Genomic DNA, 24134 nt, shown 5'->3' with positions numbered 1-24134 from the left:
GAGAGAGATGGGCCAAAAGAGAGAGAAAACAGATTCTACAAAGAGAAAAAATGAAATGGAAAAATATAGTGTGAAAACGCAAGCTACAATACTCTCAGTACTCTGTGTACAGTAATTTATTTTCGTATTAATAGTCTGTCTTTGACTGTTGAAAATAGTTTTTGAAAAACTGCAACATGCATTATTTGCCAGTGTTGCAGCTTTTTTTTAGCTCCCCAGTCATGGTGGGTGTGTGCCTGTGTGCGTGCTTGCCTGTCTGAGTGTGCTGAATCATAATGGAGAAAGGTCACGGGTGTCATGGATGAGTATTGGTTATTTTTAAGAGCACTAGCTCCCTCGCTGCTCTTAAAGGTAACTACTACAGTAAAACATGGGCGTGAGCGCTGAGCTTAACTCAACTCAGGCAGATACCAAACAAATGGTGTATCCTCTGCATGTACACAAACCTTCCATAAGCATCAATATCAGTATTCTAGCTGGACCATGTTGCTATGAAGCATACCACCACTGAAAGGAGAGTAACCACGCACATCCAAACATAACACCAGCTCAAACTATAATGAACAAAAATATAAAAGCAAAATGTGAAGTATTGGTCCCATGTTTCATGAGCTAAAATAAAATATCTCGCACAAATTTGTTTACATCGCTGTTAGTGAGCATTTCTCCATTGCCAAGATAATCCATCCACCTGACAGGTTTGGCATATCAAGAAGCTGATAAACAGCATGATCATTACACAGGTGGACCTTGTGCTGGGGACAATAAAAGGCCACTCTAAAATGTGCAGTTTTGTCACACAACACAATGCCACAGATGTTTCAAGTATTGAGGGGGCATGCAATTGGCATGCTATCCGCAGGAATGTCCACCAGAGCTGTTGCCAGAGAATGTAATGTTAATTTCTCTACCATAAGCCGCATCCAACGTCATTTTAAAGAATTTGGCAGTACGTCCAACCGTCTCACAACTGCAGACCACATGTAACCACACCATCCCAGGACTTCCACATCAGGCTTCTTCACCTGCGGGATCATCTGAGAACAACCACCCGGACAGCTGATGAAACTGAGGAGTATTTCTGTCTGTAATAAAGCCATTTTGTGGGGAAAAACTCATTCTGATTGGCTGGGCCTGGCTCACAAGTGGGTGGGCCTATGCCCTCCCAGGCCCACCCATGGCTGCACCCCTGCCCAGTCATGTGAAATCCATAGATTAGGGCCTAATTAATTTATTTCAGTTGACTGATTTCCTCATATGAACTGTAACTCAGTAAAATTGTTGAAATTGTTGCATGTTGCGTTTATATTTTTGTTCAGTATACATTGAAAGCAGAGTAACTACGAATGTCCAAACGTGGCCCAGGAGCTGGATGAAAATATAGCAACGAAAACAATGAAAATACTCATTTAAAATTGGGAGCACTGAGCAAACAGTGAAGTGGACAATCGAACATTTACCGTCTTAGCTGCTCATACCACAATGTTACTACCCAAACCACAGGGCACATAGAAAAAACAAGGAGAATGAGAAGCTTCACTTGCATGTCTGCAGCAGCCATCCCCTCTTCACTTCACAATGCTCTGCTCAGAGCCCAAATGCCCAGCTGAATATTAAAGCTGCGATGAGAAGAACATGTTTTGGGGAGTTAGAGGTTAACTCATCAGGAGGGGAGTGATGTGGAAAACAGATGTTTAGGAGGCTCAGCTGCATCTGCTGCAACGACCTGAGCCAGATAGATAGAGCCAGATATACCAGATTCCACAAGGAAAAGAGATGGAGGGAAAGAGATGGGAAACGAGAGTTGACATGTAACCGGATGGGATAGATGGGAAGATTTTAGTGTGAAGACAGACCACATATTGAGCCAAATACCGGATTCCACAGGACGAGAGAGAAAAGAGAGGCTACAGAGAGAGAAAAACTAAAGATGGATGGATAACCGGACCGGATGGATAAAGAGGAGATTTTAGTGTGAAGACATACTGTACATATTGAGCCAGAGAACATTCCAGAGAACGTGAAACGGGCTGAAGATTTTAATGGAGATTTGAATGGGTAGACATATTGAGACAGATAGGATTCCAGTCGTTCCAGAGGAGGAGAGAAAGAAGGGAAAATAAAGAATACTGAGAGAGAAAAAATCTAGAAGACAAATAGATGACCGGATGGACAGATATGTAGACAAAGGGAAGATGTTGGAGGGAAGGTCTCCATATCGAGCCAGAGAGGATTCTCCATTAGAAGAGAGAGAGGAAAAGATGAGACACCTTGAAGGAAAAGAGAGAGAAAATGGAAGACTAGAACAGACAGATGTACTATATATACAGAAGTATGTGGACACCCCTTCAAATTAGTGGGTTTGGCTATTTCAGCCACACCCACTGCTGACAGGTGTTAAAAATCGAGTACACATCCATGCAATCCCCATAGACAAACATTAGCAGTAGAATGACCTTACTGAAGAGCTCAGTGACTTTCAACGTGGCACCGTCATAGGATGCTACCTTTCCAACATGTCAGTTCATCAAATTTCTGCCCTGCTAGTGCTGTCCCGGTCAACTGTAAGTGCTGTTATTGTGAAGTGGAAACTTCTAGGAGCAACAATGGCTCAGCCACGAAGTGGTAGGCCACACAAGCTCACAGAAGGGGACTGCCGAGTGCTGAAGCGCGTAGCGCGTAAAATGTGTCTGTCCTCGGGTTGCAACACTCACTACTGACTTCCAAACTGCCCCCGGAGGCAACGTCAGCACAATAACTGTTCGTCGGGAGCTTCATGAAATGGGTTTCCATGGCCGAGCAGCCGCACACAAGCCTAAGATCACCATGCGCAATGCCAAGCGTCTCTGGAGTGGTGTAAAGCTTGCCGCCATTGGACTCTGAAGCAGTGGAAACGCGTTCTCTGGAGTGATGAATCACGCTTCACCATTTGGCAGTCCGACGGACAAATCTGGGTTTAGTCGATGCCAGGAGAATGCTACCTGCCCCAATGCATAGTGCCAACTGTAAAGTTTGGTGGAGGAGGAATAATGGTCTGGGGCTGTTTTTCATGGTTAGGGCTAGGCCACTTAGTTCCAGTGAAGGGAAATCTTAATGCTACAGCATACATTCTAGACAATTCTGTGCTTCCAACTTTGTGGCAACAGTTTGGGGAAAGCCCTTTCATGTTTCAGCATGACAATGCCCCCGTGCACAAAGTAAGGTTCATACAGAAATGGTTTGTTGATTGGTGTGGAAGAACTTGACTGGCCTGCACAGAGCCCTGACCTCAACCCCATCAAACACCTTTGGGATGAATTGGAACGCCGACTGCGAGCTGTGGCTGAATGGAAGCAAGTCCACGCAGCAATGTTCAAACATCCAGTAGAAAACCGTCCCAGATGAGTGGAGGCTGTTATAGCAGCAAAGGGGGGACCAACTCCATATTAATGCAAATGATTTTGGAATGAAATGTTCGATGAGCAGGTGTCCACATACTTTTGGTCATGCAGTGTATGTAGACAGTTGGAACGATACTGGAGTGAAGCTTTTCAGATCCAGATAGGCAAGTTCAAATAAAGTCACATAGTTGACACCTGTATACAGTAATATCCTCTGTAGCTCAATTGGTAGAGCATGGCGCTTGTAACGCCAGGGTAGTGGGTTCGATCCCCGGGACCACCCATACGTAAAAATTTATGCACACATGACTGTAAGTCGCTTTGGATAAAAGCGTCTGCTAAATGGCATATTATTATTATTATTATTATTATTATTATTATTATTATTATTATTATTATTATAACAAACAGATGTGAAGGCACACAACTATAGCCTGGTCCCAGATTTGTTTGTGCTGTCTTGCCCATTCCTATGGCCGTTGTTTGGCATGATCATAGGACAGAACGAACAGATGTAGGACCAGGCTAGCCCTCGTGATTGTCTTTGCTCCAGCCCAGCAGGAAAGGTAGGTAAAGAGTATTTTAGGTTATAGGAGGTACACTGGAGGAGCTCCATGATAAATTACTCCTCCATGGTAATGTCTTGCTGCTTTATGGGTCGTCCTGTGTGTGAGTGATAGCCTGCTCTCGTTATCTGTCGATTGGGAGAGAGAGAGAGATGCATTAGCCATAATTAATTGCCACCTAATGGTCTGCGATTGCTCAATCTCTGAGCTGCAGACCTTTTGTACTGCAGAATGTGATTGTACATATCAATTCCACTTTCCTCTCCTCTGCTCCAACGAGAAACACAAACTCTGAAGCGCCCAAGTGACCACAAATTAGAGCCTTAATGAATGCCTTGCATTAGTGCTCACGCCAATTAATGAGAGGAAACAATGAATATGAAAAACAGACCAATCGAATCCCTTTATCGAATTGAAATTCTGAAGATGTTTGGTGGACAGGCATTTTCGTCCCATCTGTCGCCTTTTCCCCATCTGTCGCCTTTTCCGTCCAAGAAGGACCCCTGAATGACTGCGTTTTCTGCAGAACGGATAATGATTCACTGGGCTCAAGAGTACTAAATAATAATTCCATCGAGGATATGAGGCTGCTGCCCTGTCATCTCCCCATCACTCTTTCCCTTCCCTCCTCCTGCTACGCCCTCTACTCTCCTTCCTTTCCTCCATCCTTCCTTCTCTTCTTCCCCCCACGGATCCTAACTGATGACCAGCTCCTACGGGGGTGTCACAGTTAGTACCCTCCCCGTGATACGGGTGGGGACCCGGGACCATCTCCAGTGCCTCTCTGTTGCAGCCCTGCCGTCACCACTCGGCCAGCGTTTGATTTAATACCAGCGTAAGTGTGAATAAATTCCTGTCAAAGCCCATTAAGGAGGCCTTGGAGAGATCTGGCCTGTTATTAATTCTCCACAACTCCTCTCTTTCTCTCTCCGTCTCTCCTCCTCTCTCGCCTCCCTCCTTCCCTCACTGTCCCTCGCTCGCACACACTCCCTTGCTTTTTTAAATATCCTGTTAATTACCGCTTCTGTCCTCTTTATTCAAATGAGAAGGTGAGAAATTAAAAGCAACGGATGTTTGTAATTCCAAATAGGGGAAGGGTGGGGGGGTTGGGGGGAGCTGTCGTGGATAATGAATTCCAGTGGTATTGGCAGATTAGCAGCGTTATCTGAAGAGCGGGCCGCGGGCTGTGGATGCCTGATGATAAACCAACAGAGACCTGGATGGTAATGAGACTCACTCGTCGAGAGGGATACTGATGGCTTCTCTCTCTCTCTCTCAACTACTCCCTCTCTCAACTACTCCCTCTCTCTCTCTCTCTCTCTCTCTCTCTCCCTCTCTCTCTCTCTCCTTCCCCTCCCTCCCTCCCTCCTTCCTTCCCCTCCCTCCTTCCCCTCCCTCCCTCCCTCCCTCCCTCCCCCTCTCCCTCCCTCCCTCCCCCTCTCTGGCTGGTAGGAGCGTTGGGCCAGTAACCAAAAGGTTGCTGGATCGAATCTCCGAGCCGACAAGGTAAAAATATGTTGTTCTGCCCCTGAGCAAGGCAGTTAACCCCCAACAACAACTGCTTTCCGGGCGCCGATGATGTGGCTGTCGATTTAAGGCAGCCCCCCGCACCTCTCTGATTCAGAGGGGTTGGGTTAAATGCGGAAGACACATTTCAGTTGAATGCATTCAGTTGTACAACTGACTAGGTATCCCCCTTTCTCTCTCTCTAGCGCTCTCTACACACTCTAGCATTAGCAGGCTGTTCACAGGAGGCGCACGAACCTCCATGTTATTAGCAGACTCATGTGTAGCCCATTAGACCAGTGTGTCGGCCAGGGGCTTTTTAATTGGTGAGCAGGAGGTCAGAGGGGAAACGCAGTGCGACACTTGTTGTTGGAGGATCGGGGTGCTGTGTTTGGAATGAGAACGTTTTTCAGCAGTTTGTAGTGCTATTAATGTCGAGTGAATTCTCAGATTATTTTCTATTTTGTTCAACCGTTTAAGGAATATGAGGGGAAAAAAGTATTTGGTGGCAAAACCCTTGTTGGCAATCACAGAGGTCAGACGTTTCTTGTAGTTGGCTACCAGGTTTGCACACATCTCAGGAGGGATTTTGTCCCACTCCTCTTTGCAGATCTTCTCCAAGTCATTAAGGTTTTGAGGCTGATGTTTGGCAACTCGAACCTTCAGCTCCCTCCACAGATTTTCTATGGGATTAAGGTCTGGAGACTGGCTAGGCCACTCCAGGACCTTAATGTGCTTCTTCTTGAGCCACTCCTTTGTTGCCTTGGCTGTGTGTTTTGGGTCATTGTCATGCTGGAATACCCATCCACGACCCATTTTCAATGCCCTGGCTGAGGGAAGGTTCTCACCCAAGATTTGACGGTACATGGCCCCATCCATCGTCCCTTTGATGCGGTGAAGTTGTCCTGTCCCCTTAGCAGAAAAACACCCCCAAAGCATAATGTTTCCACCTCCATGTTTGACGGTGGGGATGGTGTTCTTGGGGTCATAGGCAGCATTCCTCCTCCTCCAAACACGGCGAGTTGAGTTGATGCCAAAGAGCTCCATTTTGGTCTCATCTGACCCCAACATTTTCACCCAGTTCTCCTCTGAATCATTCAGATGTTCATTGGCAAACTTCAGACGGGCCTGTATATGTGCTTTCTTGAGCAGGGGGACCTTGCGGGCGCTGCAGGATTTCAGTCCTTCACGGCATAGTGTGTTACCAATTGTTTTCTTGGTGACTATGGTCCCAGCTGCCTTGATCATTGACAAGATCCTCCCGTGTAGTTCTGGGCTGATTCCTCACCGTTCTCATGATAATTGCAACTCCACGAGGTGAGATCTTGCATGGAGCCCCAGGCCGAGGGAGATTGACAGGTATTTTGTGTTTCTTCCATTTGCGAATAATCGCACCAACTGTTGTCACCTTCTCACCAAGCTGCTTGGCGATGGTCTTGTAGCCCATTCCAGCCTTGTGTAGGCCTACAATCTTGTCCCTGACATCCTTGGAGAGCTCTTTGGTCTTGACCATGGTGGAGAGTTTGGAATCTGATTGATTGATTGCTTCTGTGGACAGGTGTCTTTTATACAGGTAACAAACTGAGATTAGAAGCACTCCCTTTAAGAGTGTGCTCCTAATCTCAGCTCGTTACCTGTATAAAAGACACCTGGGGCCAGAAATCTTTCTGATTGAGAGGGGGTCAAATACTTATTTCCCTCATTAAAATGCAAATCAATTTAGAACATTTTTGACATGCGTTTTTCTGGATTTTTTTGTTGTTATTCTGTCTCACACTGTTCAGATAAACCTACCATTCAAATTATAGACTGATCATTTCTTTGTCAGTGGGCAAACGTACAAAATCAGCAGGGGATCAAATACTTTTTTCCCCTCACTGTAACCAAGTTGACTAGAGTATTTTTTCTTCTCAAAGTGTGTTTGGATTCGTTAACTACAGCAAGGCCGGCTGAAAGTCTTACTGGTTAGAAAGAGGAAGACCTAGGTGTACAACAGTACGTCTATCGTGACCATGGTGATGCCACCAGGTTGATAGGTTTAACAGCCAGAACACTGTGATTCCCACCTGTTTATAAATGGATCCTGTGAACTTTAGATCTGTTGGTGCGAAGAGTAAAACGACTGGAATCTTCTGCGCCGACAAAACAAAAGGGACACTTTGCCACTCTCTCCAACCCCAAACCTTGTTCTCATTCCCCTTGCATAAGAGGAGCAAAAATAACATCTCCAGTCGGTTGAGACTTTAAAGTAGAATTACAACGCCTTTCATCTTTCCCAGATATCTGCCTGCCTCTTTTTCTCTTCACGGTTGCGTATGAGATCTAGCCCAGATGCTGTAAGCCCCTGACAGCTGAGGCAGAGATGAAAGAGCCCGGCTCGTTGGCACTGAGATGGAGAGGGGGGCATTACTGAGCAAATGCCAGTCTAAAGCCCCCTACACCTCACACTACACCCGAGCTCTCCAAGCTAACCCTCTCTACATTTTTACATTTACATTTTAGTCATTTAGCAGACGCTCTTGTCCAGAGCGACTGAGTTAGAGCATTTCACAGGCATAGTAAATACACTTTTCCTCAATAAAGTAGTTATCAGCAAAGTCAGAGCTGGGGGGGGGGTTATTGTCATGCAAAAGTCTGACCGTTAATTAACATAAATAGATTTTACATCTCCAGGCCTTCACTCATACAAGCCGCATCATTGGAACATCTACATTAAAAAAAGTATAATAAATAAATTTTATATACACCATCACAATAAATCCATTATTTATTTTAGGCAGGACTAAAGGAAAATTATGATATGAAGAAAATGTATTTCAGAAGAACAGAAATGAGTTGGCCTACTATATTATTATTATTATTATTATTATTATTATTACTGTATGTTATCTGGTTATGCTCCATGCCATAGGCTGTAGGCTTGTTCATTTAGCAGACAAGATATGCTTTTAAGTCCCGTGCCATTATTTTATATGATTTGATATTAAGAAGAATATAATTGAACCTAGCTGAATAAAATAGAAAGTATATTTTTCCCATTACAGAGTGAGTACGCATATGAAGTGGCTATGTTGAGCATAAAAGTGAACAGGTCCTATACGCTAGATTTAGAGTTATTTTACAACTTTAGTTGTGAATGATACAAACCTTAGAATGTCTTAGAAATCAAAACGTATATGGGCTGCATGATGCGACTATTATAGGCTATTAATGATTTGAGAAAGTCTCAAAAAGAGCTTCCTCTGTTCCTTGCCTCAGGCTGCACACGTGCTGTTCTCTCATCAAGTGATCATATGTTCACCCATCAGACTATTCTCAATTTAATCTTGTCTTTACCAATATGTAACATTAGTTTAGATTTAGAATAGACCATTATCAAATGGGCAGGGGCAGGGGAAAAAAGAGATGTCATCTGTATGCACTCGAATGGCGAATGGAGGCCACTTTCCCGCCGGTTCGTTTTTTCAATCATGCCGGTTAGGCTACTCTGGTGGTGAGATACTCTGTAGCTTAAGGTAATGTCAGCCTATTAATGATGAAAACATAAGAAATGCCCTATTACGAGGCTATTCAAAATAAAATACAAATTCACTGTAATTGTAGGCTAACTCTGTAAGCCACCCTGCACAATCAATGAACCAACATCATCACCTAGGCCTATACATTCTCTCCCAGACTCATGGATATAACATTTGAAGCGTAGCATAAGGTAACCAGTCCACCAGTATGCATAATAATACAGTCCACACTCAAAGGTGATTACTAGAATTTGTTTAATTTTGGAGTATAGGCTAGACCAATATGTACCAAAGACATCTTAAATCAAATGTTTTTTAATGTTTTTCTTCCGTGCGTAATATGCGGTAGGCTATGTATTGTATAACGGAACAATCATTATTTAATTTTAATTTACATTTTTAGCTTATATAGGCCTATGCATGTGCATAAACTCTAATATGCCTATGGGTGTTTTGAATTAATCATCACCGTAGAAAGCACTGTCCATTTCATTGTGTAAGGCTTTGAAACAACATCCACAATGTCCATGTTTTCCACTCAGTTTCAACCTGCTGTTGAACTTCTTTCTTCAAATTGATCAATCACAGTGAGGTGAGTTTTAAAAGCATGATACTGTTTTGATGATAAATGTTTGATGTGATTTTTGATTGCATTTGCATTGATGCCAGAGTGGTTAGAGGGACAATAGAGCCCTGAGTACCAGGCCATTAGCGACCTGATGATCATTAGCGAGTTGAGAAGATTACCGTGACTCAAGGGTATGGCGGTAATACGGTCACCGCAACAGCCCTATCTCCAAGTTACCCCTCCAAAACACCTTAAACCTTCTCTTTCCAAGCTTCCCCACCCCCTCCTACCCCACACCCTCTTTCTCCAAGTTAACCCTCCACTATCTGCTCACTCTTCAAGAACCCTTCCAGTATGGACAACATCTCACTTGTTCTTGCAAGTGCAAGCCAAACCCTGTCCTATTCATTAACACTCTTTGACTATATGGCACCAGGCTCAGACGAACATTGATGGTCTGTAACGTTAGCACCCCCATAAAAAAGGTGAAACTTTAAAAGAAAGCTTTGTGCAGATATACACTATATATACAGAAGTATGTGGACACTCCTTCAAATTAGGGGATTTGGCTATTTCAGCCACACCCGTTGCTGACAGGTGTATAAAATCGAGTACACATCCATGCGACCTCCATAGTCAAATTTATGCTGTGCTAGAGCTGCCCTGGTCAACTGTAAGTGCTGTTATTGTGAAGTGGAAACGTCTAGGAGCAACAACAGCTCAGCCGCGAAGTGGTAGGCCACACAAGTTCACAGAATGGGACCGCTGAGTGCTGAAGCGCATAGCGCGTAAAAATCGTGTGTCCTCGGTTGCAACACTCACTACCGAGTTCCAAACTACCTCTGGAAGCAACGTCAGCACAAGAACTGTTCGCCGGGAGCTTCATGAAATGGGTTTGAATGTCCTAGCAGCCTCACACAAGCCATGGGCAATGCTAAGTGTCGGCTGGAGTGGTGTAAAGAAACGCATTCTGTGGAGTGATGAATCATGCGTCACCATCTGGCAGTCCGACAGACGAATCTGGGTCTGGCAGATGCCAAGAGAATGCTACCTGCCTGAATGCGCAGTGCCAACTGTAAAGTTTGGTGGAGGAGGAATAATGGTCTGGGGCTATTTTTAATGGTTAGAGCTATTCCACTTAGTTCCAGTGAAGGGAAATGTTAACGCTACAGCATACAATGACATTCTAGACCAGGGGTGGGCAAACCTTTTGGCTCAAGGGCCACATTGAGGTTTTGAAACCAAGTGAAGGGCCACATACCCATTCCAGCCTTGTGTAGGTCTACAATCTTGTCCCTGACATCCTTGGAGAGCTCTTTGGTCATGGCCATGGTGGAGAGTTTGGAATCTGATTGATTGATTGCTTCTGTGGACAGGTGTCTTTTATACAGGTAATAAACTGAGATTAGGAGCACTCCCTTTAAGAGTGTGCTCCTAATCTCAGCTCGTTACCTGTATAAAAGACACCTGGGAGACAGAAATCTTTCTGATTGAGGGGGGGTCAAATACTTATTTCCCTCATTAAAATGCAAATCAATTTATAACATTTTTGACATGAGTTTTTTATGGATTTTTTTGTTGTTATTCTGTCTCTCACTGTTCAAATAAACCTACCATTAAAATTATAGGCTGATCATGTCTTTGTCAGTGGGCAAACATACAAAATCAGCAGGGGATCAAATACTTTTTTCCCTCACTGAACATATGCTTGCAGAACAATTCTACCCTTGTATCATCTCTACCGTTGTTTTTTGTGAACACATTTCTCACAACATTTTCACAAAATGGATATAATTTATGAAAGCATATTAAGGAACAATTCTCATCTCCTTTGTGAGCCATATTTATAGTTATCCAATCACCTCATCCCAAATCTGACTGATTAGTTATTACCTGTATCCAAGTGTATTGATGGATAATTCTCACAGAATTTAATAAATTTGACCTGTGACGGGATTTGTTGTAATTCATGACTGAGAACGTTTGTTCACACACATATGTGGACCTGAATAAAACAAGCATCCTTTGGGCGTACTTTTTAAAGTTAGCAAACTTAGTTTCATTCAGTGAGCCATAGAACTGGTCAATTGTTGCTGTTTTGTACTTCTCCTTCAAAGCACTGTCACATTGGATGTTGATTAACTCCAATTGTGTGTCTGGTGGTGCTTTCTCACTGTCGAAAGACAGGGGGCATGATACAAGCTCCAGCTCAGTCTCAATCTTGGTGAAGTCTGAGAAGCGGAGGGAAAACTAAGCATGCAGGTCGATTAATGTGCTACTGTGTCTCAGTGCGGCACTGCGATTGTGGGCGCGTTCAGTGCGGCCAGTGTCGGAAAATTTGCGGTGTCTCTGATGTCAGTACTCTCATCCAGTGCTATAGAAAAAAGATTTAATCCATCTGCTTTTTTCTTCAACTCTGAGATTAGCTCCTCACCTATCACTTCCACACGCCTGGTGATGGTTCTGTGTGATAAGCTAATTTTCTCGAATTGGCTTTTACTCTCAGGACAAAGTATACCAGCAGTCTCCACCATACACTCTTTCACAAACTCCCCTTCAGCAAAAGGTTTGCTATGCTTTGCGATTTTATGTGAGTAGAGCACCGTTTAGTAAACATATTTTGTTGGGCTTTTAAGTTTGTGGCAAGTTTTGAAACCTTCCTTGCCTTTTTCTGAGAGGACAGATTGCTAGTGTAGTTAGCATGCTTGCTTGAAAAATGACGATTGAGATTATATTCCTTAAAAACTGCAAAATGTTCTTGGCATATCAGACATACCACCTTGTGTCCAATATTAGTAAAAAAGTATTTTGCTGTCCATTCTTCTTTAAACACATGACATTCAGAGTCCACTTTTCTCATTTTCAAAGCACTCATTTTTCACGTCAAAAGTCGTCAAGCAATGAAGTGGCTATGATGACTGAGCGCATTCTGAATCTGACTGTAGTCCCAAATACAGAGCACGCTGCCAGGCAAATTTTTTTCTCGCGGGCTGGATTGAAGTGCCCGGCGGGCAGGATGTACTTTGTCCCCCCTTGTTCTAGACGATTCTGTGCTTCCAACTTTGTGGCAACAGTTTGGGGAAAGCCCTTTCATGTTTCAGCATGACAATGCCCCCGTGCACAAAGCAAGGTTCATACACAAATGGTTTGTCGATCGGTGTGGAAGAACTTGACTGGCCTGCACAGAGCCCTGACCTCAACCCCATCAAACACCTTTGGGATGAATTGGAACACCGACTGCGAGCCCGGCCTAATCGCCCAACATCAGTTCCAACCTCACTAATGGTCTTGTGGCTGAATGGAAACAAGTGTTCCAATGTTCCAACATCTAGTGGAAGGCTTCCCAGAAAAGTGGAGGCTGTTATAGCAGCAAAGGGGGACCAACTCCAAATTAACACCCATGATTTTGGAATGAGATGTTCGATGAGCATGTGTCCACATACTTTTGGTTTTGCAACTTTGACTCTGCCGTAAGAGAGTTACTCCAGATGGGCAAATGCATTCCCTTTAATCATATTGTGTCCCTACTGGGTTCCGAAACCTATGGTCTCTCTCAACTCTTCTCCCAATATCATTTAAAGAGATGATGGGGGAAACTATTCAGTTGTTATTGGGTTCATCAAACTCACATGAGACTGGATGATAATCCTTCTCATAGGCTCTGAATAATAAACTTTGATATGAAGGCATCATCTGCATCATCAAAAGTCTTCCCTTCCGTCGTCTGCTCCTTCATGTCTCCACTGTCCCTGTTATCTACTTTCTAAACTGCCTGATCACTGTGCAGATGCTTTTATTTGAAGGAACTTGTTGTGGGCGCTTGGAATTCAACCTACAACCTTTGGGTTGCGTCTAGTTTCCTAGCACAATTCTCTAACCATTTGCACCTTCTGAACCCTATATACAAGCTAATCATCTCACAGCCCCCAATCGCAACAGGGCAGGTTTCTTCTTGTGCTTCTAATTTAATTATTTCCATGTCACCACGCCCCGAGCGCACAACCTACACTCTACCCTCATCAGCCTGCTCTAGCTTTAAATCCTAAACACCGCTTTCAGGATTGGATGAACTTTTCAACTCTGGGATTACACATTTTCTGTACTGAAAATACGTGTGCCTCCTTGACTGTAAAGCAACTTACATGCAGATGTGAGAGTGGATCCCCTGGTTTTAAAGCTAATATTTAGTGTTTCCCAAAGAATGCATCCATAGTCCAAGTGCTTGGGTCAGACTCACTGTTCTGTGATTCACGTTATCCAGCACGAAAACAGTTATACATCAACTCTACCAACTGCCCTGTGTAGCTCAGTTGGTAGAGCATGGCTCTTGCAACGCCAGAGTTGTGGGTTCGATTCCCACGGGGGGCCAGTATGAAGAAAATGTATGCACTCACTAACTGTAAGTTGCTTTGGATAAGAGCGTCTGCTAAATGACTAAAATGTAAATATGCAATGGACTGTGTTTGGCCCCACCATTGGTTTTAAGGAGAGGGTGTGAAATGGAAGCTTAGCCTCTGTGCCGCTCATATATAATCACTATGAACAAAATCCCAAAGTAGAGCCCAATCAATACCGCTACCTGGCGGCAAGTCAAGTGCTGAAGAAGGAAAAAAAGCACCAGCGGCACTGCTACTTCTAAAGCAGCAGAATCAATGGGAACTGTTCTGCAACAGTCGGCTGACACTGCAAGCTTTCCAGCTCAGTGCTGAGGACATACTGAAAGGCGTGGTGTATGTAGAGGATGACAACATGGCTATTATATTTCTGCCAGTGAGCAGTGGAAGGCTTTATCTTCCCCACCATACCTTGGGCCTTTGTCCTCCTGGGAGGCCCATGCCAACTAGGGCAGTTAAACTCTTCCTTAAAAAAGCCATAAAGTTTGTAAATTCAATTAAGGTTATTAACCCTTTACACTCGTGGGAATTGGCCTATATGGATAGGGCTAAATTTAAATGTTTCTTACAGAAGAAATATGAAAAGCATAATAACCATGGTAGCAATTGAAAGATGACAGTTTGGAGATTATGGGAAAATTAGTAGACCAAAGGTGAGAACACAACAGTTCACCTGACACAAGACTGAATCCAAACATAACACTGTTGATTTTATGTGCATTTGACATTTACTGTACTTTTCGCCGCATTTGTTGATAACGAAGTCTGAAAATACTCTGAATACATTCAGTAACATGATAAGAATAGTCCTGGAAAATGTGGGTTAGGTGCAACATAAAAAGAACAGGAAGGCCCACACACTGTTTATTCTCCCAATTCACCGCTTTATTGACAACATTTCGATCCGAAACGGATCTTCGTCAGGTCAAACTGATGTGAGTGCTCACATCCCAAAATATACAAATTTCCCCTCCCATATAGGTCTGTATTAAAACCACCCCCCTCCCTCTTTATCAAAATGTCCAGAAAACTTGTTTCATGCACATCAAAGGTGAGGGTGAATTTCAGATGTTCAGTGCTTATATTGATGAAGGAGTGGAATTTATAAAGTTCTCTGCTGTACTATGAAATAAAAGAAATATGTCATCAATTAAGCGTTTCCAGAGCTTGATATGGCACAATAATGGATTGTTAGGGCTGAAAATCACATTATTCTCAAACAACCCAACATACAGATTGGCATAATTCAGTGCATTGAGCTCTGCTTCTAGCTCCTAAGCCACCTTGCAGTATTTTGTTTTTTTGTGTGTTATTTCTTACATTAGCCCAGAATGTTTTTTTTTTGTGTTATTACATACAACCAGAAATAACTTTTGGATATCAGAGCGGCGGTAACTCACCAACATTACGACCAGGATTATGACTTTCCCGAATTGGATCCTTTGTTCGTACCCCCCAGGGCAATTGAACTTATCCCAGAGGCTCCAAGTCGCCGCCGGTAGAGAAGAGGAATTCGGAGTGGACTTCTAGTCCGACTCAGGAGGCGGGCACACCATCCACCGCTTCCGATTATATTACTCGCTAATGTTCAGTCTCTGGACAATAAAGTAGATGAGCTCAGGGCAAGGATCTCCTTCCAGAGAGACATCAGGGACTGTAACATACTCTGTTTCACAGAATCATGGCTCTCTCGGGATATACTGTCCCCGTCCATACAGCCAGCTGGGTTCTCAGTTCATTGCGCAGACAGTAAGAAATATCTCTCCGGGAAGAAGAAAGACGGGGGTGTATGTTTCATGATTAACTACTCATGGTGGAATTGTGATAACATACAGAAACTCAAGTCCCTTTGTTCACCTGACCTAGAATACCTCACAAACAAATGCCGACCGCATTACCTCCCAAGAGAATTATCTTCGGTTACAGTCACAGCCGTGTATATTCCCCCTCAAGCTGATACCACGACGGCCCTCAAGGAACTACACTGTACCTTATGTAAACTGGAAACCACATATCCTGAAGCAGCATTCATTGTAGTTGGGGATTTTAACAAAGCAAATTTGAGGAAAACGGTACCGAAGTTCTTTCAACACATTGACTGTAGTACTCGCTTAGGGAAAACACTAGATCACTGCTACTCGCCTTTTTCGAGATGCCTACAAGGCTTACCCAAACCAGAAACCGTGGATAGATGGTAGCATTCGGGCAAAACTGAAAGCGCGAACCACCGCATTTAACCATGGCAAGGTGACTGGGAATATGGTTGAATACAAACAGTGTAATTATTCCCTCCGTAAGGCAATCAAACATGCAAAACTTCAGTACAGAGACAAAGTGGAGTCGCAATTCAACGGCTCAGATACGAGACGTATGTGGGAGGGTCTATAGACAATCACGGAATACAAAGGGAAAACCAGCCACGTCGCAGACACCGACGTCTTGCTCCCAGACAAGCTAAACACCTTTTTTTCGCCCACTTTGAAGATAACACAGTGCCACCGACATGGCCCGCTCCCAAGGACTGTGGGCTCGCGTTTTCCGTGGCCAACGTGAATAAGACATTTAAGCGTGTTAACCCTCGCAAGGCTGCTGGCCCAGACGGCTGGAGTGTTTACGGACATATTCAATCTCTCCCTATCCCAGTCTGCTGTCCCCACTTGCTTCCAAGATATCCACCATTGTTCCGGTACCCAAGAAAGCAAAGGTAACTGAACTAAATGACTATTGCCCCATAGCACTCACTTCTGTCATCATGAAGTGCTTTGAGAGGCTAGTTAAGGATCATATCACCTTACCTGACACCCTAGACCCACTTCAATTTGCTTACCGCCCCAATAGATCCACAGATGATGCAATCGCCATCGCACTGCACACTGCCCTATCCCATATGGACAAGAGGAATACCTACGTCAGAATGCTGTTCATTGACTATAGCTCAGCCTTCAACACCATAGTACCCTCCAAGCTCATCATTAAGCTCGGGGCCCTGGGTCTGAACCCCGCCCTTTCCAACTGGGTCCTGGACTTCCTGACGGGCCGCCCCCAGGTGGTGAAGGTAGGAAACAACACCTCCACTCTGCTGATCCTCAACATAGGGGCCCCACAAGGGTGCGTGCTCAGCCCCCTCCTTTACTCCCTGTTCACCCATGACTGCGTTGCCACGCACACCTCCAACTCAATCATCAAGTTTGCAGACACCACAACAGTAGTAGGCCTGATTACCAACAATGACGAGAGGTGAGGGCCCTGGCAGAGTGGGGCCAGGAAAACGTCTCAACGTCAACAAAACAAAGGAGCTGATTGTGAACTTTAGGAAACAGCAGAGGGAGCACGCACCTATCCCCATCGACGGGACCGCAGTGGAGAAGGAGGAAAGCTTATCATCCAAAAGGCGGGGTCAGTACAGGTGCATCAAACCTGGGACCGAGAAACTGAAAAACAGCTTCTATCTCAAGGCCATCAGACTGTTAAATAGCCATCACTAGCCGACTACCACCCGGCTACTCAACCCTGCACCTTAGAGGCTGCTGCCCTATATACAGGTTTACATACACTTAGGTTGGAGTCATTAACACTCGTTTTTCAACCACTCCACAAATTTGTTAACAAACTATAGTTTTGGCAAGTCGGTTAGGACATCTACTTTGTGCATGACACAAGTAATTTTTCTAACAATTGTTTACAGACAGATTATTTCACTTATAATTGACTGTATCACAATTCCAGTGGGGCAGAAGTTTACATACACTAAGTTGACTGTGCCTTTAAACAGCTTGGAAAATTCCAGAAAATGATGTCATGGCTTTAGAAGCTTCTGATAGGCTAATTGACATCATTTGAGTCAATTGGAGGTGTACCTGTGGATGTATTTCAAGGCCTACCTTCAAACTCAGTGCCTCTTTGCTTAACATCATGGGAAAATCAAAAGGAATCAGCCAAGACCTCCGAATTAAAAATTGTAGACCTCCACAAGTCTGGTTCATCCTTGGGAGCAATTTCCAAACGGCTGAAGGTACCACGTTCATCTGTACAAACAACAGTACGCAAGTATAAACACCATGGGACCACGCAGCCGTCATACCGCTCAGGAAGGAGACGCGTCTCCTAGAGATGAACGTACTTTGGTGCAAAAAGTGCAAATCAATCCCAGAACAACAGCACCTTGTGAAGATGCTGGAGGAAACAGGTACAAAAGTATTTTACTTTTTTTTTTTTTTTTTTTTACATTTTTAGTCATTTAGCAGACGCTCTTATCCAGAGCGACTTACAGTTAGTGAGTGCATACATTATTTTTATTTTTTTTCATACTGGCCCACCGTGGGAATCGAACCCACAACCGTTGGTGTTGCAAACGCCATGCACTACCAACTGAGCTACATCCCTGCCGGCAATTCCCTCCCCTATCCTGGACGACGCTGGGCCAATTGTGCGCCGCCCCATGGGTCTCCCGGTCACGGCCAGCTACGACAGAGCCTGGAAGTATCTATATCCAAAGTAAAACGAGTCCTATATCGACATAACCTGAAAGGCCGCTCAGCAAGGAAGAAGCCACTGCTCCAAAACCACCATAAAAAAGCCAGACTACGGTTTGCAACTGCACATGGGGACAAAGATCGTACTTTTTGGATAAATGTCCTCTGGTCTGATGAAACAAAAATAGAACTGTTTGGCCATAATGACCATAGTTATATTTGGAGGAAAAAGGGGGAGGTTGCAGGCTGAAGAACACCATCCCAACCGTGAAGCATGGGGGTGGCATCATCATGCTGTGGGGGTGCTTTGCTGCAGGAGGGACTGGTGCACTTCACAAAATAGATGGCATCATGAGGAAGGAAAATTATGTGGATATATTGAAGCAACATCTCAAGTCAGGAAGTTAAAGCTTGGTCGCAAATGGTCTTCCAAATGGACAATGACCCCAAGCATACTTCCAAAGTTGTGGCAAAATGGCTTAAGGACAACAAATTCAAGGTATTGGAGTGGCCATCACAAAGCCCTGACCTCAATCCTATAGAACATTTGTGGGCAGAACTGAAAAAGCGTGTGCGACCAAGGAGGCCTACAAATCTGACTCAGTTACACCAGCTCTGTCAGGAGGAATGGGCCAAAATTCACCCAACTTATTGTGCGAAGCTTGTGGAAGGCTACCCGAAACGTTTGACCAAGTTAAACAATTTAAAGGCAATGCTACCAAATACTAATTGAGTGTATGTAAACTTCTGACCCACTGGGAATGTGATGAAATAAATAAAACCTGAAATAAATCATTCTCTCTACTATTATTCTGACATTTCACATTCTTAAAGTAAAGTGGTGACCTAACTGACCTAAGACAGGGAATTGTTACTAGGATTAAATGTCAGGAATTGTGAAAAACTGAATTTAAATGTATTTGGCTAAGGTGTATGTAAACTTCCGACTTCAACTGTACATAGACATGGAACCACTGGCCACTTTAATAATGGAACACTAGTCACTTTAATAATGTTTACATACTGCTTTACTCATCTCAAATGTATATACTGTATTCTATTCTACTGTATTTAGTCTATGCCCCTCCGACATTGCTCGTCCTAATATTTATATTTCTTAATTCCATTATTTTACTTTTAGATTTGTTTGTATTGTTGTGAATTGTTTGATACTACTGCACTGATGGAGCTCTATTAGCCAATACAGTTGCATACGCAGGGTCTGTAGTACACAGTGACTAGGACAAACAAGGGCACTGTCTGGATGAGCGCTTTAGACTGCGGGGTAACCCAGAGGAATGGCTGCATGACGCACGGGACCGCTACAAAAATATGACCCAGGATGACAGCCTCACTCACAAACCACCCCGCCCCCCTGACCAACGAGTCCAATGCTTCCTTCAATACTCCCACTTGGCAAACAGTTCAACCATATCATTAAAGAAACGTTGGCACATCTTGAGCACTGACCCACAACTGGAAAATACGTTTAAAGAACCCCCGCAGGTAGTCTTTAGACACACCCCCAACATCAGTCAAATGGTGGTGCCACTTAGCACCTACCTAGACAATGTGCCGGACGGTAATTACAGATGTGGCCGATGTACCCAGTGTAACTTTACGAACAAATGCACAACGTTCAATCACCCCCTCATGGGCAGGGCCATTAAGATTAAGGATATCGTTACTTGTTCTACAAAAAATGTGGTATACCTGATCAAGTGTTTTTGTGGTCTATGCTATGTAGGAAAAACAAAACAAGCTCTGAAAACAAGGATAGCAGAACACAGGAGTAATATCAGGACTCTTGATTAGAGAAACCCTGTGGCTGCGTATTTCATGGAGGCTAGTCACAACATCAGCTCTCTGAGATACATTGGTATCGAACATCTTAAGGCTCCTAGGAGGGGTGGAGATACTGAAAATCTATTACTGAGAAGAGAATCGTATTGGATTCATCATTTGTCCACCATGTCTCCTAAAGGTCTGAACCAAGAGTTTGATATCAGACCATTTCTTACATGAATATGTTACGTTGATTTGTCTTGCCATCCAGGTCTCCACTTGGTAATTTTGTATACAGGTATATTAGATTTTCTGTAACTACTACATGTGCCCATCTCATTGATATCAAATTATTTGAGGTATGCAAGTTGTTTTTGAAATGGGTCACTGTAATTATATCTGTGTCCTGTGCGTAACGGTCATATGGGCGGATATTCCAACAGTTTCCAACTATTATTATTATTTTATTTTTTATTTTTTACTGTTGCCTAGGTTTTAACTCGGAACGATTTGTATGTACACTGAGTGAACAAAACATTAGAAACGACTTTCCATGACATAGACTGACCAGATGAATCCAGGTGAAAGCTATGATCCCTTATTGATGTAATCTGTTAAATCCACTTCAATCAGTGTAGATGAAGGGGAGGAGACAGGTTAAAGAAGGATTTTTAAGCCTTGAGACAATTGACACATGGATTGTGTATGTGTGCCTTCAGAAGGTGAATGGGCAAGACAAAAGATTTAAGTGCCTTTGAACGGGGTATGGTAGTAGGTGCCAGGCACACCTAGGGCTGTTGCAGTGACCGTATTAACGCCAGACATGAGTCATGACCACAGTAAAATTCCACGTGACCATTGAGTCAGGGTAATCTCCTTTTATGTACTCTGGACATGCTTTGGTACTACCCAACATGCTAGCTACCATCAAGTCCTAATGGCCTGGTACTCAGGGCTATATTGTCTCTCTAACCACTCTGACATTAATGCAAATTAAATCGAAAATCACATCAAACACTTATCATCAAAACAGTAGGCCTATCATACTTTTAAAATTCACCTCACTGTGATGATCAATTTGAAGAAAGACAGCAGGTTGAAACAGTGTAAAACATGGTTGTTGTGGTTGTTGTTTCAAAGCCTAACACAACGAAATGGACAGCGTTTTCTAAGGTGATGATTAATTCAAAACATCCATATGCATATTAGAGCTTATGCATATGCATAGGCTTATGAGCCCAAACCCGAAAAAAAAAACTGAATACAAATTATGAGTGTGCGGTTATACAATACATATCCTACTGCATATTATGCATGGCAGAAAAACATACAACTTTGGTACATAATTGGTCTAGCCTTTACTCTACTTACTCAGAACTGACTCATCCTCGGCTGCCAATGAAAGCGAGGAAGCACTGATAGATTATGGAGGAGGGTGCTATCGCAGCGATACGAGTACACTCTTCTCCTTTTCTTTCTTTCCTCTCCTCTCTTCTGTCCTCTCCTACCCACCTCCCCATCTGCCTAATCCCCTCGCCTCACTCACAGACACTTACACTTGTAATTCCCAGCCAGATCCACCAGAGTGAAAGCAGCGATTTGAATCACCAGCGACAGGGCGGATTAGCCGAGTGAAATCCAGATTGAAGGCACGTTTTTAGCACGACCCGCTATTCTCGATTTTGGCCGGCAAACTTTAAATCTCGTTGAAACCGTTCGTCAGTTATCATCGAAATCCGCTCAATAAAAAAGGAACCGGGTTCTGAAAGGGTGGCGTGTTTGTAATTGTAGATGAAACGTAAAAAAGGGGGTATCTCTCATCTATTGATATGATATCATAACAAGATTAGTTTTGTCTAATTAATCAAAACCCTGAATGTCTCTATTGGGGCAAAATCCAACAGAATCAATTACTGAAATGTAAATGATGTAAGATAATAGACTGTCTATCTGTTTGTACTTTCAGGACTATACCAGACTGTTTGAAAATAATAGAAATTACAGTGTGAGGGTGGCTGAGATGTTGCCTCCAAAATGTGATAGGAGTGATAAAGCTTTTGGGGTTTGCTCTTAGAACTTTGTCACTCAGCCGAGAGAGAAATCTTTGGCATATTTGAATGAACCAGAATTGTTATAAGAAGATGTTTTGATCAAAAAGTATTCCGTCTCTCACCCCATTATTGAGGACGGCTCCTTTGATCTCATTTCGAGATAAGGGTTGAAGAGAATCAGATGAAGGGAACGGAGAGAGAGCGAGAGAAAAAGTGAGAGAGAGAAAGACAGAGCAGCCCCAACGCTTCAGCCTCAACGTTCACTCAGTCCACACAGCGTTCTATATGATAAACCATCAACGCTCAGATAGTTCTCACACTTCTTCCAATTGTTCTCCTTTAAAAGTGCGACTAATAATGAAGTCATTCCGTTCAAAGTCTCCTCCTGTAAATCTAACCGTCCCTCAGATATGCATAACCCCTTTGTCTAATCTTTGCTTTTTTAACACACTGATTTGACTTGAGAGGAACCCTTTAAAGTCAGACTAAGAAAGGAGAAGATCACGGAAGCTGTCAAGATAAAAGTTCTGGGTATTAATGAGTAATGGGTATCATCTTGAATCGCTCTTCTCTCACTCAGCGGATTTGGAAGGACAAAGAAAAAGTACATATGAGAGGAGAGGAGATATGCTGACATGAAGATTGCCAGTGCCCTGGAGCACTCCAACATCTGCCCGGGTGAAACCGCCTCTCTGTCCTCTGCCCAGGTGTGCCATGAAAGCATCTGAGAGAGAGGCAGGATCTCCTTGGCAGTTGGCCATCACTCGTCACGTTCACCTCACATGCCCTGGAAACACTTTCATCCTCCATCTCATCGTCCCCCATACCGCAGCTGGCTGTCATGGGAAAGAGGAAACAACTATAACAATAACCTGCGTGCACGTACGCAAACACACGTCTGTCAGTTCACTGTACTGTATCAAGTTGTGTCTATGCTAGCTCAGGTAGGCCTATTGTCTGTGGGAGGCCTCTACAGACGGCAGATGAAAACACAATTCTGTGTTTACTTTCATGATTTGTTGACCAACCACCCTGCTACGCCCTACACAATGTCAGACCGTGTCAAAAGGAACGAATGTGGATGAAAACGGTCTTGAGTGGCAGGCGAGGAAAGGAGAGAGTGCATCCCCAGGATCCCTGAAGAGAGGGAGCGAGAAAGACTGAGGGAGGGAGGGAGTCGGACCCTGCAGCGGCAGGCAGGCTAGGCTGTTCTCTCTCAGATTTGACCGACCAGTCAGAACTATCAGAGCCATCACTTTCCATCAGCAGTGGGATCATTCATAGACCTGCAGCTCTGAAATATGAGTGTTAAAAATATATTCCACTTCTGTTTTTCTCCCAACGGTATTTAAATGTTACGTCACAAGGCAGGGAAGGTTGGAGTAGCAGTTAATTCAGTCATCTGAGTTTTTTTTTTAAGGATTTCTGATTAGTTTGTTGGTATTTATTATCACACTAACAATCCATATACAGTGAGGGAAAAAAGTATTTGATCCCCTGCTGATTTTGTACATTTGCCCACTGACAAAGACATGATCAGTCTATAATTTTAATGGTAGGTTTATTTGAACAGTGAGAGACAGAATAACAACAAAAAAATCCAGAAAAATGCATGTCAAAAATATTATAAATTGATTTGCATTTTAATGAGGGAAATAAGTATTTGACCCCTTCTCAATCAGAAAGATTTCTGGCTCCCAGGTGTCTTTTATACAGGTAACGAGCTGAGATTAGGAGCACACTCTTAAAGGGAGTGCTCCTAATCTCAGCTTGTTCCCTGTATAAAAGACACCTGTCCACAGAAGCAATCAATCAATCAGATTCCAAACACTCCACCATGGCCAAGACCAAAGAGCTCTCCAAGGATGTCAGGGACAAGATTGTAGACCTACAC

General features: G+C 43.6%; 1 protein-coding gene across 1 annotated transcript in view; it reads left to right on the top strand.

Annotated features, from left to right (window-relative positions):
- The window catches only part of LOC311132173 (mediator of RNA polymerase II transcription subunit 30-like), a 35447-nt gene that overhangs the window by 7815 nt on the left and 3498 nt on the right, over nt 1-24134 (top strand). The gene's annotated exons all lie outside the window — the stretch shown is intronic.

The sequence above is a fragment of the Coregonus lavaretus genome (assembly GCF_964263955.1).
Source record: "Coregonus lavaretus genome assembly, chromosome: 7".
In the NCBI taxonomy this organism is placed as follows: Eukaryota; Metazoa; Chordata; class Actinopteri; order Salmoniformes; family Salmonidae; genus Coregonus; species Coregonus lavaretus.
This window is presented reverse-complemented; position numbering and strand designations above follow the sequence as displayed.